Source organism: Halictus rubicundus, chromosome 8 (genome assembly GCF_050948215.1).
Source record: "Halictus rubicundus isolate RS-2024b chromosome 8, iyHalRubi1_principal, whole genome shotgun sequence".
NCBI lineage: Eukaryota > Metazoa > Arthropoda > Insecta > Hymenoptera > Halictidae > Halictus > Halictus rubicundus.
In genome coordinates, this window is record NC_135156.1 from 7,904,020 (window position 1) to 7,921,783 (window position 17,764).

The window sequence follows — 17,764 nt, forward strand, 5'->3', positions numbered from 1 at the left end:
ATCGGCGTAGCTTTAGGGTCATTTTTCCGAAACAACACGTTTTCACTTGAAAGTTTTAGCAGCGGCTATCGTACACAGGGAAAGTACCAGCCAAGAATTATTTAGCAGGAAGAGTACGATTCGAACACGTATCAATTATTTATAACGAATAAGACACGACCCGATAGAATAACAAGTTGCGGGTATTCAATAATTACTGTACATTTTGTGTGTCTGTATTACAATGATTCAGACGTTGCTTGGGTAAGACGTCTTATCCGATCCGACGCCTTAATTGACGTCTGCAACCGAAGACACGCGACGATCCTTCCGAGGCAGGCACGATCCTCTGCCATCGATCTCCACCCTTCCAGAATCATTGTCTTTCCCTGAGAAAGTCGACCGGGGTAAGTGTTCTCGTCTCAATTATTCTTCTCTTGCTGCAACCCGACATCCGCAGCCCACTTGACGACGTTGGTGACGTCGCCGAAGGACACTGCGTCTGGACGGTATCAGACTTCTGCAACATGGCCACCCCCCGTTTTCACCGCAGTCGCAATACGTTGCGACATACCACCCCCACACCCCTTCGACCAAGAATTTCTGACGGTCCTCGGACACTCGTGTACACCTTGCTCGTACGTGCCCCTAACGAAACATTACTAAATACGAAATTTAATTGCTTGCATACCTTCGAGCTTCAACAATTTTGTGTATTCGTAACAACGTTCCCTTACAAAAAAATCAATATGCACCAATTGTTATGTGATATTTCAGTTACACGGTCAAGTCTTGATCTGACAATAAGCCCAATCCTCGGGTCCGTGCTGTGACAGATAGGAATCAATTAGACCACTAAACACAATTCTAATTGTATCGTGTTTAGTGGCATTTTAATCAGAAAAATGCCACGAATAAGTCGGCGAAAGTTCCGTAGAAAAATAATGGAAAATAAAGAAGTTTTGGAGTTGGGTTGGTAGTGGTTCACACCGATATACCCGGACCCGAACATTATACTTTACGGCGACCGAGGCAGTTCGAGCTTCTTGACCCCTCGCGGGGTTTGCCCCCCAGTGGAGGGGATAGGCGAACTGACTAAGATCGCGTGGCTCCGTTCGGCTTAGATCAAGGCTTTACTGCACTTACTAAAAAGTTGAAATATATTAAACTGGAGGAACGTGGCAGCCATTTTTCCAGAGCTGTTTTTGCAGAACGGGGAAATAGGCTTGAGGAAGCTGAGAGAAATAGAAGAATTTTCTTGATGTGTAAAATTATGTTCCGTTGAAAAATCTTACTGCTTAAATAGTACTTTTGAGTGGGAATTTGTTAATGATCTATAAAACCATTCGATGATAGCAAGTGTATACGATGTTACCACCGATAGTAAATTGAGGACCGCACGCGGAGGAACGGTTTTCCCAGCACAATAAACAAGAAAAGTGGTAGTAAATCCTTCGCATTATGCTCGTCCTGTCTCAGAAATTGTAGGAAATGTTAAGAATGTATGACGTGAGAACGATAAATGGTTATTTTTGCACCGGCGATGCTCGCGAAGGAAGTAAAAAATGATGGAAAAGTCTACGGTGTTAAGACGATAACTGCAATCTTTTTGTTAGTTGACTTTACGAGGTGTAACACCGTTTATATATTTTTAATGACCGGGCTTTATCTGTAATCGGTGTGATGTAATCTTTGCTTTATTATACAATATACTTCAAAGTGCGGAGTTATTTCAGGCACGTGAAAATCGCAAATTTTTCGCAGAACACGTTTTATAAGTTTATAGACTCATTATTTCATTATGATTTAGTATAGTTGTCAAATCGCGACACAACTTATTGTGCGGAAATTCTAGCTGAGAAAAATTTTGGTTCTCAACCAACACACTAATCGACAAAATTGACTTTTGTGATAGAACACGAGTTAAAAATACTTATTACTAAACTGCGAATTTTCTATACAAATATAAATATATTTTTTTTCAGTTCTTGTTTTTTGCAATTAACTTCGACAATTTTTCTTTTGCATAAATATCGGCAGTCTATTTATTACCGAGCTCGACTTTTTTTTTACGCAAATATTTAATATTTTCAGCATTGAATTGCGCAAATATTAATGATGTACCGTAAATGTAAAATTGTTTTTATAAATATTATACCATATCATCATGTACCAATAGTTCCAGTCGAATAATCTTCGTGACGTGTGCTTGACGCGTTCTTTCCATGTCAAAGCCGTCTGTTTCCTTTGATTCCAAACAATTTAATTAATTAAATGCGGAGTAATTTGCAAATGATAATGTTATCTTTCAAACTGTAAAGGTATGCAGAACGTTCAACGAAGCATCATTTATGTTAATTAATGGAATATCCATATGATCGATAACACTCGTAGCATTTATGATTCATGAGGATTGTATCGCATTCGGCGGTGGATGTTTCCAATATTTCAACGTAAGCTCTGTGCCATCTTTTCAAAGCAGCGTTTCGATTTATCACTAGTAATTACGGGGAACGAAGTGCATCTCGTGTTCGTTAATTCACCGAGAAATTTTCGTGTGAACGGTAACTTTTGGCAAGGCATTGTTTTAAATAAAAAAGTGGGTCGAAGTAATGGATTCGATCAGCTGGGAAACATGTTCGAGAGAGTAGCCTTTTGAATTGACGTTTCGGCCAGGTGACAGTTCATTAACGGTTCAACGTATTGTTCTCAAAGACCGGGGACGGGGGAGGATTAGCCGGTCAAATTATTTTATGGTCGTCGTGCATCCTAGAGCCAGATATTCTGCTCTATGCCCAACTGAAGGAGCAATTTTCCGGCAATACAATTCCCTGAATTGTCCGCGCTCGAATTCAAGCATGGTATTAGATACACCCACACCCTCGCGCATCATACACGCGCAAAACACGTCACTCACCATTCGCACTCGGCGAACAGTTCGTCACGGGCAAATCGTACTTGAAAAATAGAACATACAGTGGCGGCTGGAATTAATATTTGGACACTCGTCGAAGTACAATAGATTTTTTTAAATTGAAGGGAATCGCTCGAGTTGTTCGAACCTTTCAGATGACGAGTTAATTCGTCTTTCGACTGTGATCTCTCATTTCACTCTTAATTCAACGAATAATTCTCTGACTTTATTGTATGTCAGCATTCATATTGGTATAAACTGTAATATAACGTATTTATGTCGATTGTGATAAAATTTGCGTTATCTCAATTTTATTTATCTTTGGGTGCGCCTTCGCTAAGTGCTTAGGATTTAAAAGTCGCTCAGTTAAGAGGGTACACCACCATGCGAGTTTAAAACGATTGGCAAAATAAAAAATTTGTTCTTCAGTAATTGTTAAATAAAATGAAAATATCTTTTTAGGGGATATTTCGCAACACCTCGACTTCACTTTCAATAAATAATCTGGATACAAATAAACACCTGGATATATAGTATCTGGATACGAATCGCATCAATGTTTTATTGTCCTGTTAACATTAGCATTAAAGTTTGAGTACTCTCATCCGTTTCACACAGGATTATACGTTTGACCTTCGGACCCCTGCGAGTTCTAGACCCATGCCGGGGTCATTTCTGACCCACCCCGACATTTCACTACAGTTTTCTTTCGATATAAGGCGATGGCTCGGGACCGGCTTTCGTCGTATTTCGGATGAAGAAGAAAAAGAGGGGACAGCGAGTTTCTTATTTCGAAATAAAAAGCGTCGTCTTATGTCGGAATAAAATTGTGCATATCGACGGTCGCGACGGGTCACGAATGACTCCGGCACAGCACACGGAGGGTTAACATCGCGCAATTGAACGTTTCGTTGGATCGTTACGATCGAGCGTAACCTAGATTTACGACCCCGCGAAATTCGAAATTCGAATTACGGTGCACGGCCGGTAATACCATGTTTGAGGACGCAACGCGTTAAGCTCTGGCGTTAATTAGCTAATCGTTGTGTTTGAACGCGTGACTGTTGGACGAAGCAGTGAAACGGATAATAAGTAAATAGACCACGCGAAAAGAAATGATTCCGTTCTGTTGAAAAGTAAACATTAACTGGACGATATAATTGTTGAAATGATGTTTTCGGTTGAGCTGTAGAAAACAGTAATAACGACTGTATAAACCGATTCATTAAATACAGTTACTCTCGCATTTTAGTATCCAGGAGGAAATTGACCACAGCAGAAAACTGTACCGTGTATTCTTTCGAACTGTTCTTTTAATTGGAACTGTATTTCATTGCCAGATTGTCGAGTTTATGCAATTTATAACAATCACCATTATTCTGGAATCTCGGTACGGAATAATGGGCAATAAAAATGTTTATTTTCTTTTGTTACGACTGTTACGAAATCTTCAACACACCCATCAGTTTTCTGCTGTCGCGTTCGTGTATAATCCGATCGATTATATCTAAACAAAATTTTTCTACCTGAATAGTAACAAACCGGAGTTCGCAATTCCGTGCGTGTAATGCTAAATGAACTCATTTGTTAATAAATTCACAACGGTTTCTAATTTTTTTTTTTTTTATGGATTTCCAAAAGGTAAGAGAGTTCGCTCGGAGCAGAAACGGTCGAGATCGTTATTTCTTTACTGCGTTCGGAAAGCGAAAGCGGAAGACAGCCCGTAGAGTGGTTTTTCATTAAGAACAGAGGGAGGTCGAAGAAATTGTAGAACCGCGAAGATGAGGGAATTATGAGTGTTGATTCGCGGAGGGGTTTTAACGAACACGGATTCCCCGTTGATAAGAGACCGTACAGGTTCACGCGTTCATTATTCGTAACAGACTCGTTAGTGGTGAAAATGTAAATGGCCCATACCGGAGAAACGGCACGCAAAGGAATGATAAAAGGATCTACTTCCCTTTCCTGAGACACTTCGCCGCCGCCGAGTAAAAGTTGCGGTACGAGTTCGGAGACCGGAAACGCGTGCGTTTAACGTACTATGGCGATTAATCTTCGCGTTTGTTGAAGCAGGAAGGGCTGATCCAACTGCTAGATAATACTGCGAACGGCCTCTTTTCCGCTGGTAACGATCAAACAATAATAATAACAACGTTCGCTCTTGCATCTCAACCAATACACGATCGGATTTTTCTTCTCCTATTCAATCGAATACGTCTCTAATAATACTTTATTCCCGTGCGATTAGCGCAGCCCTCGCTTTATGTGTTGCGTCGCCATTCGTGTATGAATGACTGGTAACTAGAACTGGCATTTACCGTTTTTATGGGAACAAATGTATCGGTACATTTATATCTACACTGCCGAGATTAAATGCAAAATAGTGAGTCATAACAAAATTTTTGGAAATACTGTTGCGTCATTTCCAGTCCATCAAAATTGTTAAAGAAAGGTATACGTGTCCAAATAAAGTAAGGGACCCAATTACTGTGCAATTGCAAGCATAATGGGTACTAAATAAAAGATATTAAATTTTTTTCATTAAAATCAGTTAATATAGGGTAAGGGACCTTACTGTGGAGGTACCAGTTACTGTGCCTATATTAATTATGTTTATTTTTAAAGTATCATGAATATTAAAAACCTAATGTGTTAAAAATAAGTATAATTAACATAGGCACAGTAATTGGGTCCCTTACCCGAGCTCTTGTATCTTGAAATCAATGGAGATAATTTTTATTTTGCATACAGATTCACAGGCTGCTTACGACTTAATACTGTGTTGAAACGTTGCGTTCTAAAAACAGTTGATTGCATCGTAAACAATTGCACAGCAACGTTGAAACCAACATCCTAATCGTGTCAATACTTTTGTTTACTTTGCGATGGTTCTTAATTCACATTTCCTTGGTTACGTGTTCAATTAAGACAAAATACAATTTGTACACCAAGATTGCAGACACGATCACTCTAATCCAGAAGGAAATGAACAAAGTATCATTTCGTTCCTCGCGCTCGCATATAATTGAACAGTAGCCGTGCCAATATTCTTGCACGCGACTGTAAATACGCAGTTGAATACTTCTCCATCTAATATAGGAGGTACGAATACGCGCAAGATGTTTCTATTAATAATATGGCAGGTACAAACACGTGCATATAGAAGCTGTTTCCATTAGTATATGTGGAGTACATGCGTTCCGTTAGCGGAACGGAAATAAAACGAGAAGAAAAAATTGTTCGATCAGAGAGAGTAAATACATATTCGCGATCGTTCGAGTGTCAATATATCGCATATAACCGAACTCATTTCCATCTCTTTTGCGGCGAAAAAATATATCACGTGGCTCGAAAAGAGGGCGACCACGTAACTCGTAACGTACGATGCCGCTTAAACACGTTTCGTTGCTAGTCTGTGGATGTTTCTGCAAAATAAAAATTTTCTGAGCGAAGAAAAGACATGAAAATATATTTTTTATGCATGGTGAAAGAAATTGTTTCGGTCTGAATTAAAATACTTTTATGTGGTCCATGTTTCGTTAATACAAAGCAGAGCCGGGCAACTGGCGGCCCGCGGGCCGCATAGTGTTGCCAGATGAGGGGAGGGAGCACGAATTGAGGGGAAACAGTTACCCTCCCTCTGCCAAATTAGAGTGGGGGAAAAAGTCTTGATCTGGGGACTCTGGCCACACACTGTTTCTTTTCCCTGTTCTCAGTGCCTACCCCACCATTCCACTGGTATCCTATAGTACTATAGTACTAAGAAATAGCGTCCCCTGGCTCTGGAGCTAAAGTCAAGCTAGGAGGAGTGCCGAGGAGTGGGGGAACCGACGAACTAATGGTGGGGGTCGTGCAGCGACGGAGGGGAAGAAGTTGCCCGGCTTTGATATAAAGTATAAAACTAACTTGTTTAGGAAAATTAATACGTTTCACTGTTCAAAAATACATGTTACATCTCTTACACGTTGCTTCCCTAGAACCGTATCCGTAAATGGGAAAACTTAAATAACGATAAATGAACTCGTTACCCCTACGCAAATTTAGATTCCCCCTCCATCTTCAATTTGTATATTTGCATTCGAAGCTATTCGAGCAACATACTAGGAAAAGAAGGGAAGATTACGCGTGCGGCTCTGAAATAAATATACCAGGAACAAATCCAATACGGACCGGAAAAAGAGAAACACTGTGTGCGGTGTAACCGTTTGAAAAAAATATCGTGAAACCTGAAACAGTCTTTGCGCGAGAGGAGCGCAGCAAAGCGACAGAGTATCCGGAAAACCATAGGACAGGGAACGTGCAATGTACACGGACAGTAATTAACGCGTTTGTCTAGGATGGCAAAAGGTGTGAACACGAATCCCGGCAGAGTTTCGAACTCTCTCGCCTTCGGGTCTCTATTTTTTTCCATCTCGAAATCCCGCCTGTCACCGGCGAACACGTGCGACACACGTTTTTAAGCGACAAAATCTTCCTGCACACGGTTGGGGCAGCTCCCAGAGGCACCGAGCATTCAGGGCTTTTCTGAAAAAAAAAAAAAAAATATATTAAATCGGGAGTGGCGATAAGGATGAACGATACTGATGCAGTATCGTCTTGATTTTTTATTTTGGTACATTCTGACATTTTTAATGGTCTACGCCGGTAAGGTACAATTTCGAAGCTTGTATATATTGTGGGCAAGATGGTAACGAGAAACGAGTAATTTAAACTGTATGAAAACAAAATAAAAAAATTGCTTTGTACGAGGAAAGAATAGCTACATCAATTACAAAAAGAAGAAGATTGTAACGTAAGACGTACCCATCGCTTTGAAAAGAAATTTGTGAAGATTGTTAAATGTTGCAACGTTGACATGAGACTGCCGCCTCGAGTCCACTGTCGACTCGGAGACACGCGTCGCATACAATAGCCGGCCGGTTCACACGGAATAACTTAGCATCTGCTTCGCTTGTTTACAAATTCTCGTCTGGATGCCCGGTGACTTACGCTTATCGATTGTCCCTTTACACTCGCGGTGTATTAATCGGCGAAGCCCTCCGATAACAATTTGTCGATCCACCCGGCCCACGGTGGGCCGTTTCAATGAAATAGGTGGAATTAATTAAAAAAATGTTCATGTCACGGAATAGGTTAAAACCAGGTCTTCCCGCAAGCTTGATTGAGATCGACCGGAGAGAACACAGACATAAATCTCATTTGTCAAACAAATAATAGTCGAGATCGGAAGAGCCCTTGTAAGTGTAGTTTTATAAAGACAATTTCTCATTTTAGCAAATGGGTAATACCAGAATTAGATTCTACGACCCTAAAAACCCCTAGAACCGTTTTATTTGTTATTAATAGTATTTAACTTTATGTATTTATGGCTTTTGAAAATTTTCAAAAAATGCTGTAATATAAAGTTCCACAGAATTTAGTACGATTTTTCTTTATTTCAGATCTGCAAAGGTCGCTACCACAGAAAATTAGATTTTCAAAAATTGAAAATTGCATAAACACCCGCAGTCTAGTTATTAATAATAATCAACAGGGACATGAATTCTGTCCAGCTTCTTGCGATTCCGGATGTTTGCGACTTTCAAGATTGAGCCGAGACCTATCCCAGGACTGGATTCGCTCGCGATCTAGACCCGATCGAGGCCTGTGACACAAGCCTGATCAAGATCAAGATACAACGTTTACTCGCCAGTTGACCCTGTCCCAGTCTGCGTATAGCATCGCGCTAATTTAGACTTCACCTAGATAGAGTTTCTTTGAACCACTTGCTCGTCAATCGTTCCAGAAGCGCCATACGACGCGACGCGACGTTACGAGTCGCCTAACTGGACAAATCGGTGACTTTATAACATTTATTCACTGGCATACTCACATTCGACCAGCGATTCCATAAATCTATTTCTAAAGCTGCAAACTTCACTATGATCGTTGGGATTAACCCTGTATTGCGTTTCAATTTTCGCGGGGTATGTGAGGAGGGGGTTGTATTACTGCGCATGCGCTGCGTTGTTTCTTCCCTTTTTCACTACGGAGCTTTGCTCTCCGAGATTATGTGATCCGCTTCGCCCTTGTGCCCATAGTCGAGCACGAGGGGAGGGGAGGGAATTGAGGGGAACAAGTTACCCTCCCTCTGTCAGTACCGGGTTAGTCACGTGACAGAAACGGAACGCGTCACGTGATCGGGCCGTAGCGAGAGCGTGGGGGAACAGCGTGGTAGAAGGGGAAGTTAGAGTGGGGGAACAAGTCTTGATCTGGCGACTATGCTTGCGCCGATAGAAATTCGAAATTATTTTCGGTTCTATCCAAATTGGAAAATCTCGTGTATTATGTTTCAGAATAAACTAATCAAAATTTGTCTACAGTTTCTCTGAACTAACTGATGTTAACTGAACTGGTCAGGTCGGTCACATATGAGTATTCGAGTATACCCAATGTTACTAACAGTTAAAGTAGCATCTGATAAACTTTAACTTTCTACTTTCGGTTTTATTAACTGTATTACCTTGAGTTTGTGGGAATTTTCAGGGTTGACATTCAGCACTCAACGCGTGAATAAGCTCTCAGATCAGCAGTTTAATCAGTTTGAAAATATGAATATTTTTGTTCTCCTTTTCTGTTCGCGAATTTAACACGAAAGGAACGCAGAGACCGCATGAACACTGCAACGGTATGAATATTAGGATACAGTGGCCGGGGATGCGGCACATTCAACAAAATTAAGCCGACTTCTCTTCGGGTATTTCAAGAAGCAGCAGTAAAAAATGCCATGATCCTCCAGCGCAGTATAAGACCGGGTCGCCCGAGCGTTCTATGTGCGTCTGTAAAAATTCTGGATACGTGGTCGTGTGTTATCAGAGGTATGTCCAGTGGCCTAAGGTGGAGAACGAAAAAAAAAAAAAAGAAAAAAGAAGAGGTAAGTAGGTTCGCGAACAAGTGCAACGAGTCTGGACGCGGTAGAACACGTTAGAGCCGAGTAGAATCGCGACGAGTCCTGTCCCCTGCATCCTCTTCTGTCCTCTTCTACCTGCCTTCGCCAGTTTTTACGTCTCGCTCGTCTTCCCAGTCCGCTGTTTCTCCTTTTTTCCTGCAACTGTCTCGTCTCTCCCGCTTACCAAATTTTTTGCCGGTCTCTCGAACCTGCACGTCGAATGTGGACCAGCACGTCGCCACGGATGTTGCCCGGATATCGGTAGCTACCAACCGGAGGCGGATACGTCATTTTTCCTTGTTTTCTTTCGAGATAAGGTTACCGATCCCATGAACTTGAGGATTTCTGATTTGTACACCGTCACAGCGATCGGAGCACTGGACGAAACTAAACAAAATTCATTTTCATGCATTTGAAACCTTCGTAGAGGCGTTCCTAGATATCTGTTGCAAAGGTGAGCAATGATATCGTAACCGATAAACAATTGACTGAGCCTGGATACTTCAACGGCAGGTGAAATGCTTTAATAATTTAATCGTTCACCGTAATACGTAGGGGACCCAATTACTGTGCCTATGTTAATTATACTTATTTTTAAAGCATTCCGAATATTAAGAGATATTCAATTTTTTCCATTAACACTAGAACTACCGAGCAATAAATGCGATTGACGTATATTGCTTTCTAACTGTGACAAGACTGTGTCCATTTAGACTTCAGACAACTTTTATTGTAATGAGTGCTTCTATGAAGAAGTACACTCAAAAATTTCCGATGAAAACATTTTTACAATTTCAGTAATTGTAAAAGAAAAAATTAGGAACCAGTCATTTTGACTGGTCCGGTAGTTCTAGTGTTAAAATCAGTTAATATATATGTTGTACAGTAAAGTCTTGATCTGCACGATTTTAGTGTAAACATGCCTTTTCTAGGTTCGACGCGGTCACAAGAAAATAGTAGCCCTACACGATCTATGTCACAGCACGGACACGAGGATTGGGCTTAGATCAAGACTTTACTGTATATCTCCTTTTGAATATTAATTATGCTTTAGAAATAAGTAGAATTAACATAGGCACAATAATTGGTACACGGTAATTGGGTCCCTTATCCTAATTATATTCTGTGGTTATTGGAAAGACTAAGAATCAATGCGAACCTGACGAGATCATATGGTCTTGGAGATGTGGAAATAATTTGTCTTCGTTTCGTAACATGTTGCACAGCCAGCCACCAAATTGTCACTTCCGCCAATTCGCATTATTTTCGAGTATTAATACGCGCGGCGTTACAGGAAATCTCGTTCGCAAGTATTGCTGCAATTTGTGAAGCACGTTGTACAAGTGCCCCACGATGCTAGGGGTTACCTGTAATTTCATATCTAAGCTACCTGCCCACCGCTTCTCACGGAATGCACTGTCGTAGTTAAACAGCTTTATCTCGAATAGATCTCAAACGGTTAAGTTCGATTATTCGTTTTTCAAGTTTATTAAGGTCAGATCCGGTGCTCTTCAAGGCTCTCACCTTGATCCCTTACTTTTCAACCTATTTATGAACAACATGTTTGAATAGTCTTGCTACCTGTCGGTCCGACTATGTTTGCAGATGGCTTAAAACGGTTTCATGGCATTCGTAACGAGGGAAGTTAGCACGACCTTCTCAATTTAGAATCTCGGTGTACACAACTGGTCCTGGGTAAAATTTATTGGAACAATATTCGGAACGGTATGTTGAATGATCGTCGTTCTACAGTTTAAATAAAGTATTACTCCAAATTGGAAACGAAATCTCGGCAAATAAGATGTTTTACTTTTGGCAATGCAAGATAAAATAGTTTAGCTTGGTATTATAAATAGCACATGAAATATTTCTTCGGTATGAAAATAGATAACGGAGAGAATTGCTATTATAAAATACAAGAATCCGTCGTATTCTCAAACTAAATTCTTTCTTAGTATCGTTATTCAACGCTGTGCATTGTCCAAAGTTTTCATTATTTAAATTTAAACTATTCCATCGTGAACAAAGAATTCATCTAATCTTCACCAATACAAAAATAATTGATCAATGTATTTGAACTTTGTGATATTATGAATTCTCGTATTTATAAAACACTATTTACAGAATCCTTCAAATAAAATATTATTTTGAACAGATTTTCTTACAAAAAAAAAAAAAAAAATGAAATATTCGATTTTCAAAAGTAAAATAAAATAGACTACTTACTACGAATATTTAAGATAATATTTAGTTAGCACGGAACACAAGGTAATTTATTTTTCAATATATGTAAATATTTGATTATTATTCGTTTCCCTATGCAAATCTAATACTAATTTATAATCATACATTTAATAATTCTCATTTATCATTTTTATCCTCTGCAAACGATATTCGTTTATTTTTAGTACAATATTTTCGTTTAAAATGTACATCAGTTTATTTAACATCTATATATTAACAGTGTTCTCAGTGTTACAAGTACTGCCAGCTTTACTGACAGGCTTCTAAATGTTTTAGAGACAATAACACTTTCAGATTTTATTTATTGTTTCCGTGTAGACGCAGCTTGAGTGGAAGTATTGTTTGCGCACTTGCCCGCCATAATATTATCGTTATCATTGTATCGTATGGGAAATTGTTCAGCATAGATTTTTATGTGTGGTTGTCTGAACTGTGCCACACCGATCTACGACCATGATTTCACACCTATCTGGAATCATTTGAATTTTATGTCTCTTGAGCGACAAGGCTTTATGGTGGGTTTACTATACGCACATAAGGTACTCAACGGTACCTATCTTTATCTGCCTCGGGATTCTATCATATTTTAAATTGAACGCAATCTTAGTTCACTTCACATCACTTTTTCTTTTTTACAAGAACTCACGTGCGTTGCTGACTGTGAAAATCATATAAGTTCAATTGTATGAAATTATAACGATACAAAATTCTAGGTCAATTAAACGCGTATAATTCCCATTACTTTACGCAAATGGTTCAAGACTATTGCAATGTAAAACGATGCAAATTGGTGAATTCAATTGTTTAGATTGCTTGGTTGAATTGCTTTTATAATTACCAACACATATAATTTAAGATCAATTGTATCGTTGGCAACTCTTGAACGGTGAAATTGTACTCCATGCCATTTTGTAATAATATTGTTAAAGAACGTGATAAGTGGTAACTTTACCTTCTCAGGTATTTATTTAGGGTATCAGTAGCGATAACGTTATCTCAAAATACACCAATTTACTCACATGAACGTGAATAATTTCTACGAATAAAATTTCTTAGTAATTTAGTTTTCTCAAAGTTCCAAGCATATTATAAACATTGAAAATTGGTCTTTTCAGTAAAACCAGATTTTTCAACTTCAAACTGTCGTGCTTTCTATGATAATTAAAAAATGTTGAGAACGTGCATTATCTCAGGATGAATTATCTAAGGATGTTTCAACAAAATCGTTCAACAGCAATGGCAATTTCAATCGCGAACGAGCAAGCCATCCTCAATAACGTAATCTGTGTATTCCGTTTCAGATTATTATATAAAATATGATTTCTGGCTTCCTTTTCGTACAGAACAATTATTAAAAATCGAACTCATAGGCTTTGCAGAGCGCAGATTTCACGCATTTATGGGAAAACCGAGTAAACGAAATGCAAACCAGTGAAGACGAGAATACTGTTAAATTACTTCCGATGTGCTGAAATTATGAAAAGAGGAAATTCATTTCTAAATTCTGTTCTTTATAATTGACATAGAAACGATTTAATTTGCATAAGGATCCTACTTGCAACTTATTAAGATTCGCAACAGAAGAAGTAAACGTGTACGCACGGTTCGTGTTTCCTGCAATCGATGCGCACAATTCCAATTCTGCATAAAGACCTGCGCTCTGCTTGCACGTGCAGAGGCTTGCTAATCTATTTCGAGAAAGAATAACGTTAACGGCAGGAAATGTAAAAGCCACCGGCAGATATCTACTTGGTTATAAAGTAAGATGTTTGTGTTGCAAAGGTGGTCTGCTTTCGGTATGCTCTGTATAATCCGACTGCAGCAATCTCGAACATCCAGTCTGCCACGCTTCTTCTCTCCTCCCCCTTCTCTAACGTTGATCTCTCCCGTTTCCAGTTTCCATATGGCTTTCGCAAGGTTCTCGTGCTTTCGTGCATTCGTCAACGGGCTCCACTTGCCAAGGAACAGTCAAAGAATCCACTGCAATGCGCCCACACGTCGGCTAAGCTCTTGGCGCTCGCTCATCATTTAATTAACCTATCGGTACACAAGCCGACTCAAAGCGCCGCGACGAAGTTTAACGATGCGTTCTGCGTCTCGAAAGTGACGGAGCAAACGCCGATCTCTGCGCGGACTTCGAAACAGCCAACCAAGATGCGTACTAAACGCGGCCTCGGAAATCGGTGGATCTCAAAACCCACGCAATGCTCTAGCGCGGAGTTGCCGGATCGAGACTTGTCCCCCCACTCCAATTTCCCCTCCTACCGCGCTACGTTCCCCACGCTTCCGTCGCGGTCTGGTCACGTGACGCCGTTTCGTCTCTGTGGTGCAAACTCCCGTACTGGTAGGGAGAGGGTAACTTTTCCCCCTCAATTCCTGCTCCCTCCCCTCATCTGGCAACACTGGGGCAGAGTCGTCAGATCAAGACTTGTCCCCCCACTCCAATTTCCCCTCCTACCGCGCTATGTTCCCCACGCTTCCGTCGCGGCCTGGTCACGTGACGCCGTTTCGTCTCTGTGGTGCAAACTCCCGTGCTGGTAGAGAGAGGGTAACTTTTCCCCCTCAATTCCTGCTCCCTCCCCTCATCTGGCAACACTGGCGCAGAGTCGTCAGATCAAGACTTGTTCCCCCACTCTAATTTTCCCTCCTGCTGCGCTATTCTCCACGCTTCTGCCGCGGTCCGGTCACGTGACGCGTTTCGTCTGCAAGCAGAGAGAGAGAGAGGGGGTAACTTTTCCCCTGAATTTGCGCTCCCTCCCCTAATCTGGCGACACTGTTCTAGCGTGAATCGCTGCTAGACCGTTGCGAATCGAAATTCGTTTTTATTTATTAGGTTGGTAGCAAAATAATTGCGGCTTTATGCGAATTTATAATAACTTTGCGACGTTGTAGTAATTAATATCGCTTGAATTTCGAAACTGTATTAAACTTCGGTGTTGCCGACCGACAGAACCATTACGCCCCGTGACACGCAAACGTTCGGCCATTTTTATTACACCTCGGCCCCGTACAAAGGAAAAGTTTGCACATCTAGGATTGCTAGTTTCGTATGCGCCTAGCGGACGGCTTCAGGTAGCAAAATATAGCGTTCTTTCTCATGCAAATCAGTATTTAGTTACCGAGGTACACACATTCGTGTACACAGTATCGTTCACGGTTCCCGGTAATGATCCAGTGAAAACTGCTCCGGCAAGGATTGAGAGCTGCCCGGTACCACGGGGTCTAGCGATCAGTTCATTGTACAAGCTGTTCCACTTTATGGTCGGTGCCATGACTCTGTTTGCGCTTATCGCGCTCTCTCTAATAGTCGCTAATTTCGTTTCGACTCTAACGCGGTGGTAGCTTTCTGCCGGCGAGTGTTTATTTTGATTCGTTCGAACGTGTATTACGACCCGTAACTCGTGAGTTTCGTGCGTGACGCACCGACGCGATTTTTTGAATAAAACTCGTCCTTCCCGCTATTCCTGCACGTGACGACCTTTCGAAACATCCGCGGCGGAATGTAACGGGCAAACATCAGGAAATCATTGATAATTTTTCCCCGGACCGCGCTGCGTCTGAATTATGAACACGTAAGCCTGCTCGCCCCGTGGGAGACTTCGGTTTCGTACTGAGTCAAAATATCGATCCTTTTTTTACATTTTCTGCTAAAAATAAAAGACATATATACAGTAACGAGCAAAACTGAGTCTACACAATTTGAAGCAACATAACTTTTTAAAAATTAGATCAAATGACTTGAATGTTATTGAGAAGTTAGAAGGATTAGTTTATTAGACGAGGTGTAAAAAATTTTTGAAAAAAATTTGAATTGGTCGGAATCGCAAAAGACATAGGAAAAGTTGGTTTTTTCAGCTTTTTTATCTGAGGCTGTATTGAAAATTTAAAGAATGTATTTGATTCGCTCGAATAAATTGGTTACTTCGTTTACGAGTTATAAATGATTAAAAGTGCGATTTTAAGTCGAAAATCGTGAAAAATGGCAATTTTTCCACTTTTCAAACTTTTTTCAAAAATTTGTTACACCTCGTCTAATAAACTAATCCTTCTAACTTCTCAATAACATTCAAGTCATTTGATCTAATTTTTAAAAAGTTATGTTGCTTCAAATTGTGTAGACTCAGTTTTGCTCGTTACTGTAAAAACAATTCATACAAATAACTTTCATATTTACAGTGACTCCCACTAATATTCGTACGCTCTTCAAAATCGCATAACTTTTTCAATATTGGACTATACTACTTGAATTTTTTACGAATAACGTGAGAAAAATGTTTGATTAAAATTGCAATTGGTCGAAATTACAGAGAAAGTACTAAAAGTTGTAATTTGCAACTTTTTTATACGGGCTTGTATTAAAAATGTAAAAAGTTCGTTTTGTACATCTGTATCAATTATACATATTCTGAATGTTTCATCTAAATCGGTCAACATTGCACTGAGCTACAAACGTTTAACGATGAAAACTTAAGGGCTAAAGTCGCAGAAGTTTGGCCTTCTCAGAGAATTTCGCGCTTATATGATCATTTTGGAACATCTGCAGCTCATTGCAACGTTGATCAAATTGACGATTTTGATGAAATTCTTAGAATATGTATAATTCATACAGATCTACAAATCGTACCTTCTGAATTTTCAATGTAAGTCCACACAAAAAAGTTGCAAAATACAACTTTTAGTACTTTCTCTGCAATTTCGACCAATTGCAATTTTAATCAAACATTTTTCTCACGTTATGTAGTCATCCAATTGTTCTAACTTCTCAAAAAAATTCAAATAGTATAGTCCAATATTGGCAAAGTTATGCGATTTTGAAGAGCGTACGAATATTAGTGGGAGTCATTGTATATCATTTCTCAGATTTCACACATCACAGATTTCAGAGATTCTTAGGTTATTGTGTTTGGGACGAGTTGTCTATTCGGAATTTGAATTGTAATTGCTACTGAGAGATTGATTATGAAATGTATTTGGTTGTAAAATATCTGGAGCCGCTAGATTCTCCCGTCTCTAATAATATTTGTTTAGGATGGTCTACGTCGCGCCTGGGCAACTGGTGGCTCGCGAGCCACGAGCGAGTCCTCTTCCCACTCCTGAGACCCCCCACCATGCTCCTCATGAGTGTGGGAGAAGGGGGGGGGGGAAGAGGAACCTATATAGGAGATCAAGACTTGTCCCCCCACTCTAATTTCCCCTTCTATCGGCTCCGGTACTGGAATAGAGAGGGTAACTCTCCCCCCTAAATTCCCCACTGGCCAGTGGTGGGGGAACCTGCACTCTGGTGGTGGGGGGTCGTGAAGCGACGGCGGGGAAGAAGTTGCCCAGGCCAGGTCCACGTCACAACCGCATTATGCAATTTCCAGCAGGGAGATGTATACTAAACACACGTGTATTAATAATAGCGGGATAAGGTGCCAAGTAACAGCAGGAATCGTTGGGAGGTAATTTACACCTATAGAAGCACGCACAGAACGGTCCGAGAATGTGCATGTGTGCGACGAGTCCTATTAAGCGTAGGTGGATTGGATTCGCCGATGGATAAAGTGCGACGGCGAATTGGGCGGTTAGGGGCGAGAATGATGAAACATGAAATTGCAATTGAATGGAATTGTAATGGAACGAAAGTGATTCTGTGTGATACGAGAAGAACGGATTACGACCAATCTCACGAAAGATATTCGTGGCGCCGCCGCGAGCTA

The 17,764-nt window shown here is 40.4% G+C and overlaps 1 protein-coding gene and 1 long non-coding RNA gene across 4 annotated transcripts in view; one reads left to right on the top strand and one right to left on the bottom strand.

Annotated features, from left to right (window-relative positions):
- Positions 1 to 17,764, top strand: part of LOC143356064 (CCR4-NOT transcription complex subunit 6-like) — a 585,211-nt gene that overhangs the window by 95,014 nt on the left and 472,433 nt on the right. The gene's annotated exons all lie outside the window — the stretch shown is intronic.
- On the bottom strand, positions 5,650 to 7,558 carry LOC143356074 (uncharacterized). Its single transcript, XR_013082611.1, has 2 exons — positions 7,120 to 7,558; positions 5,650 to 6,318 (listed from the first exon to the last, which is right to left on the bottom strand). It is a non-coding gene; the product is annotated as an uncharacterized LOC143356074 (long non-coding RNA).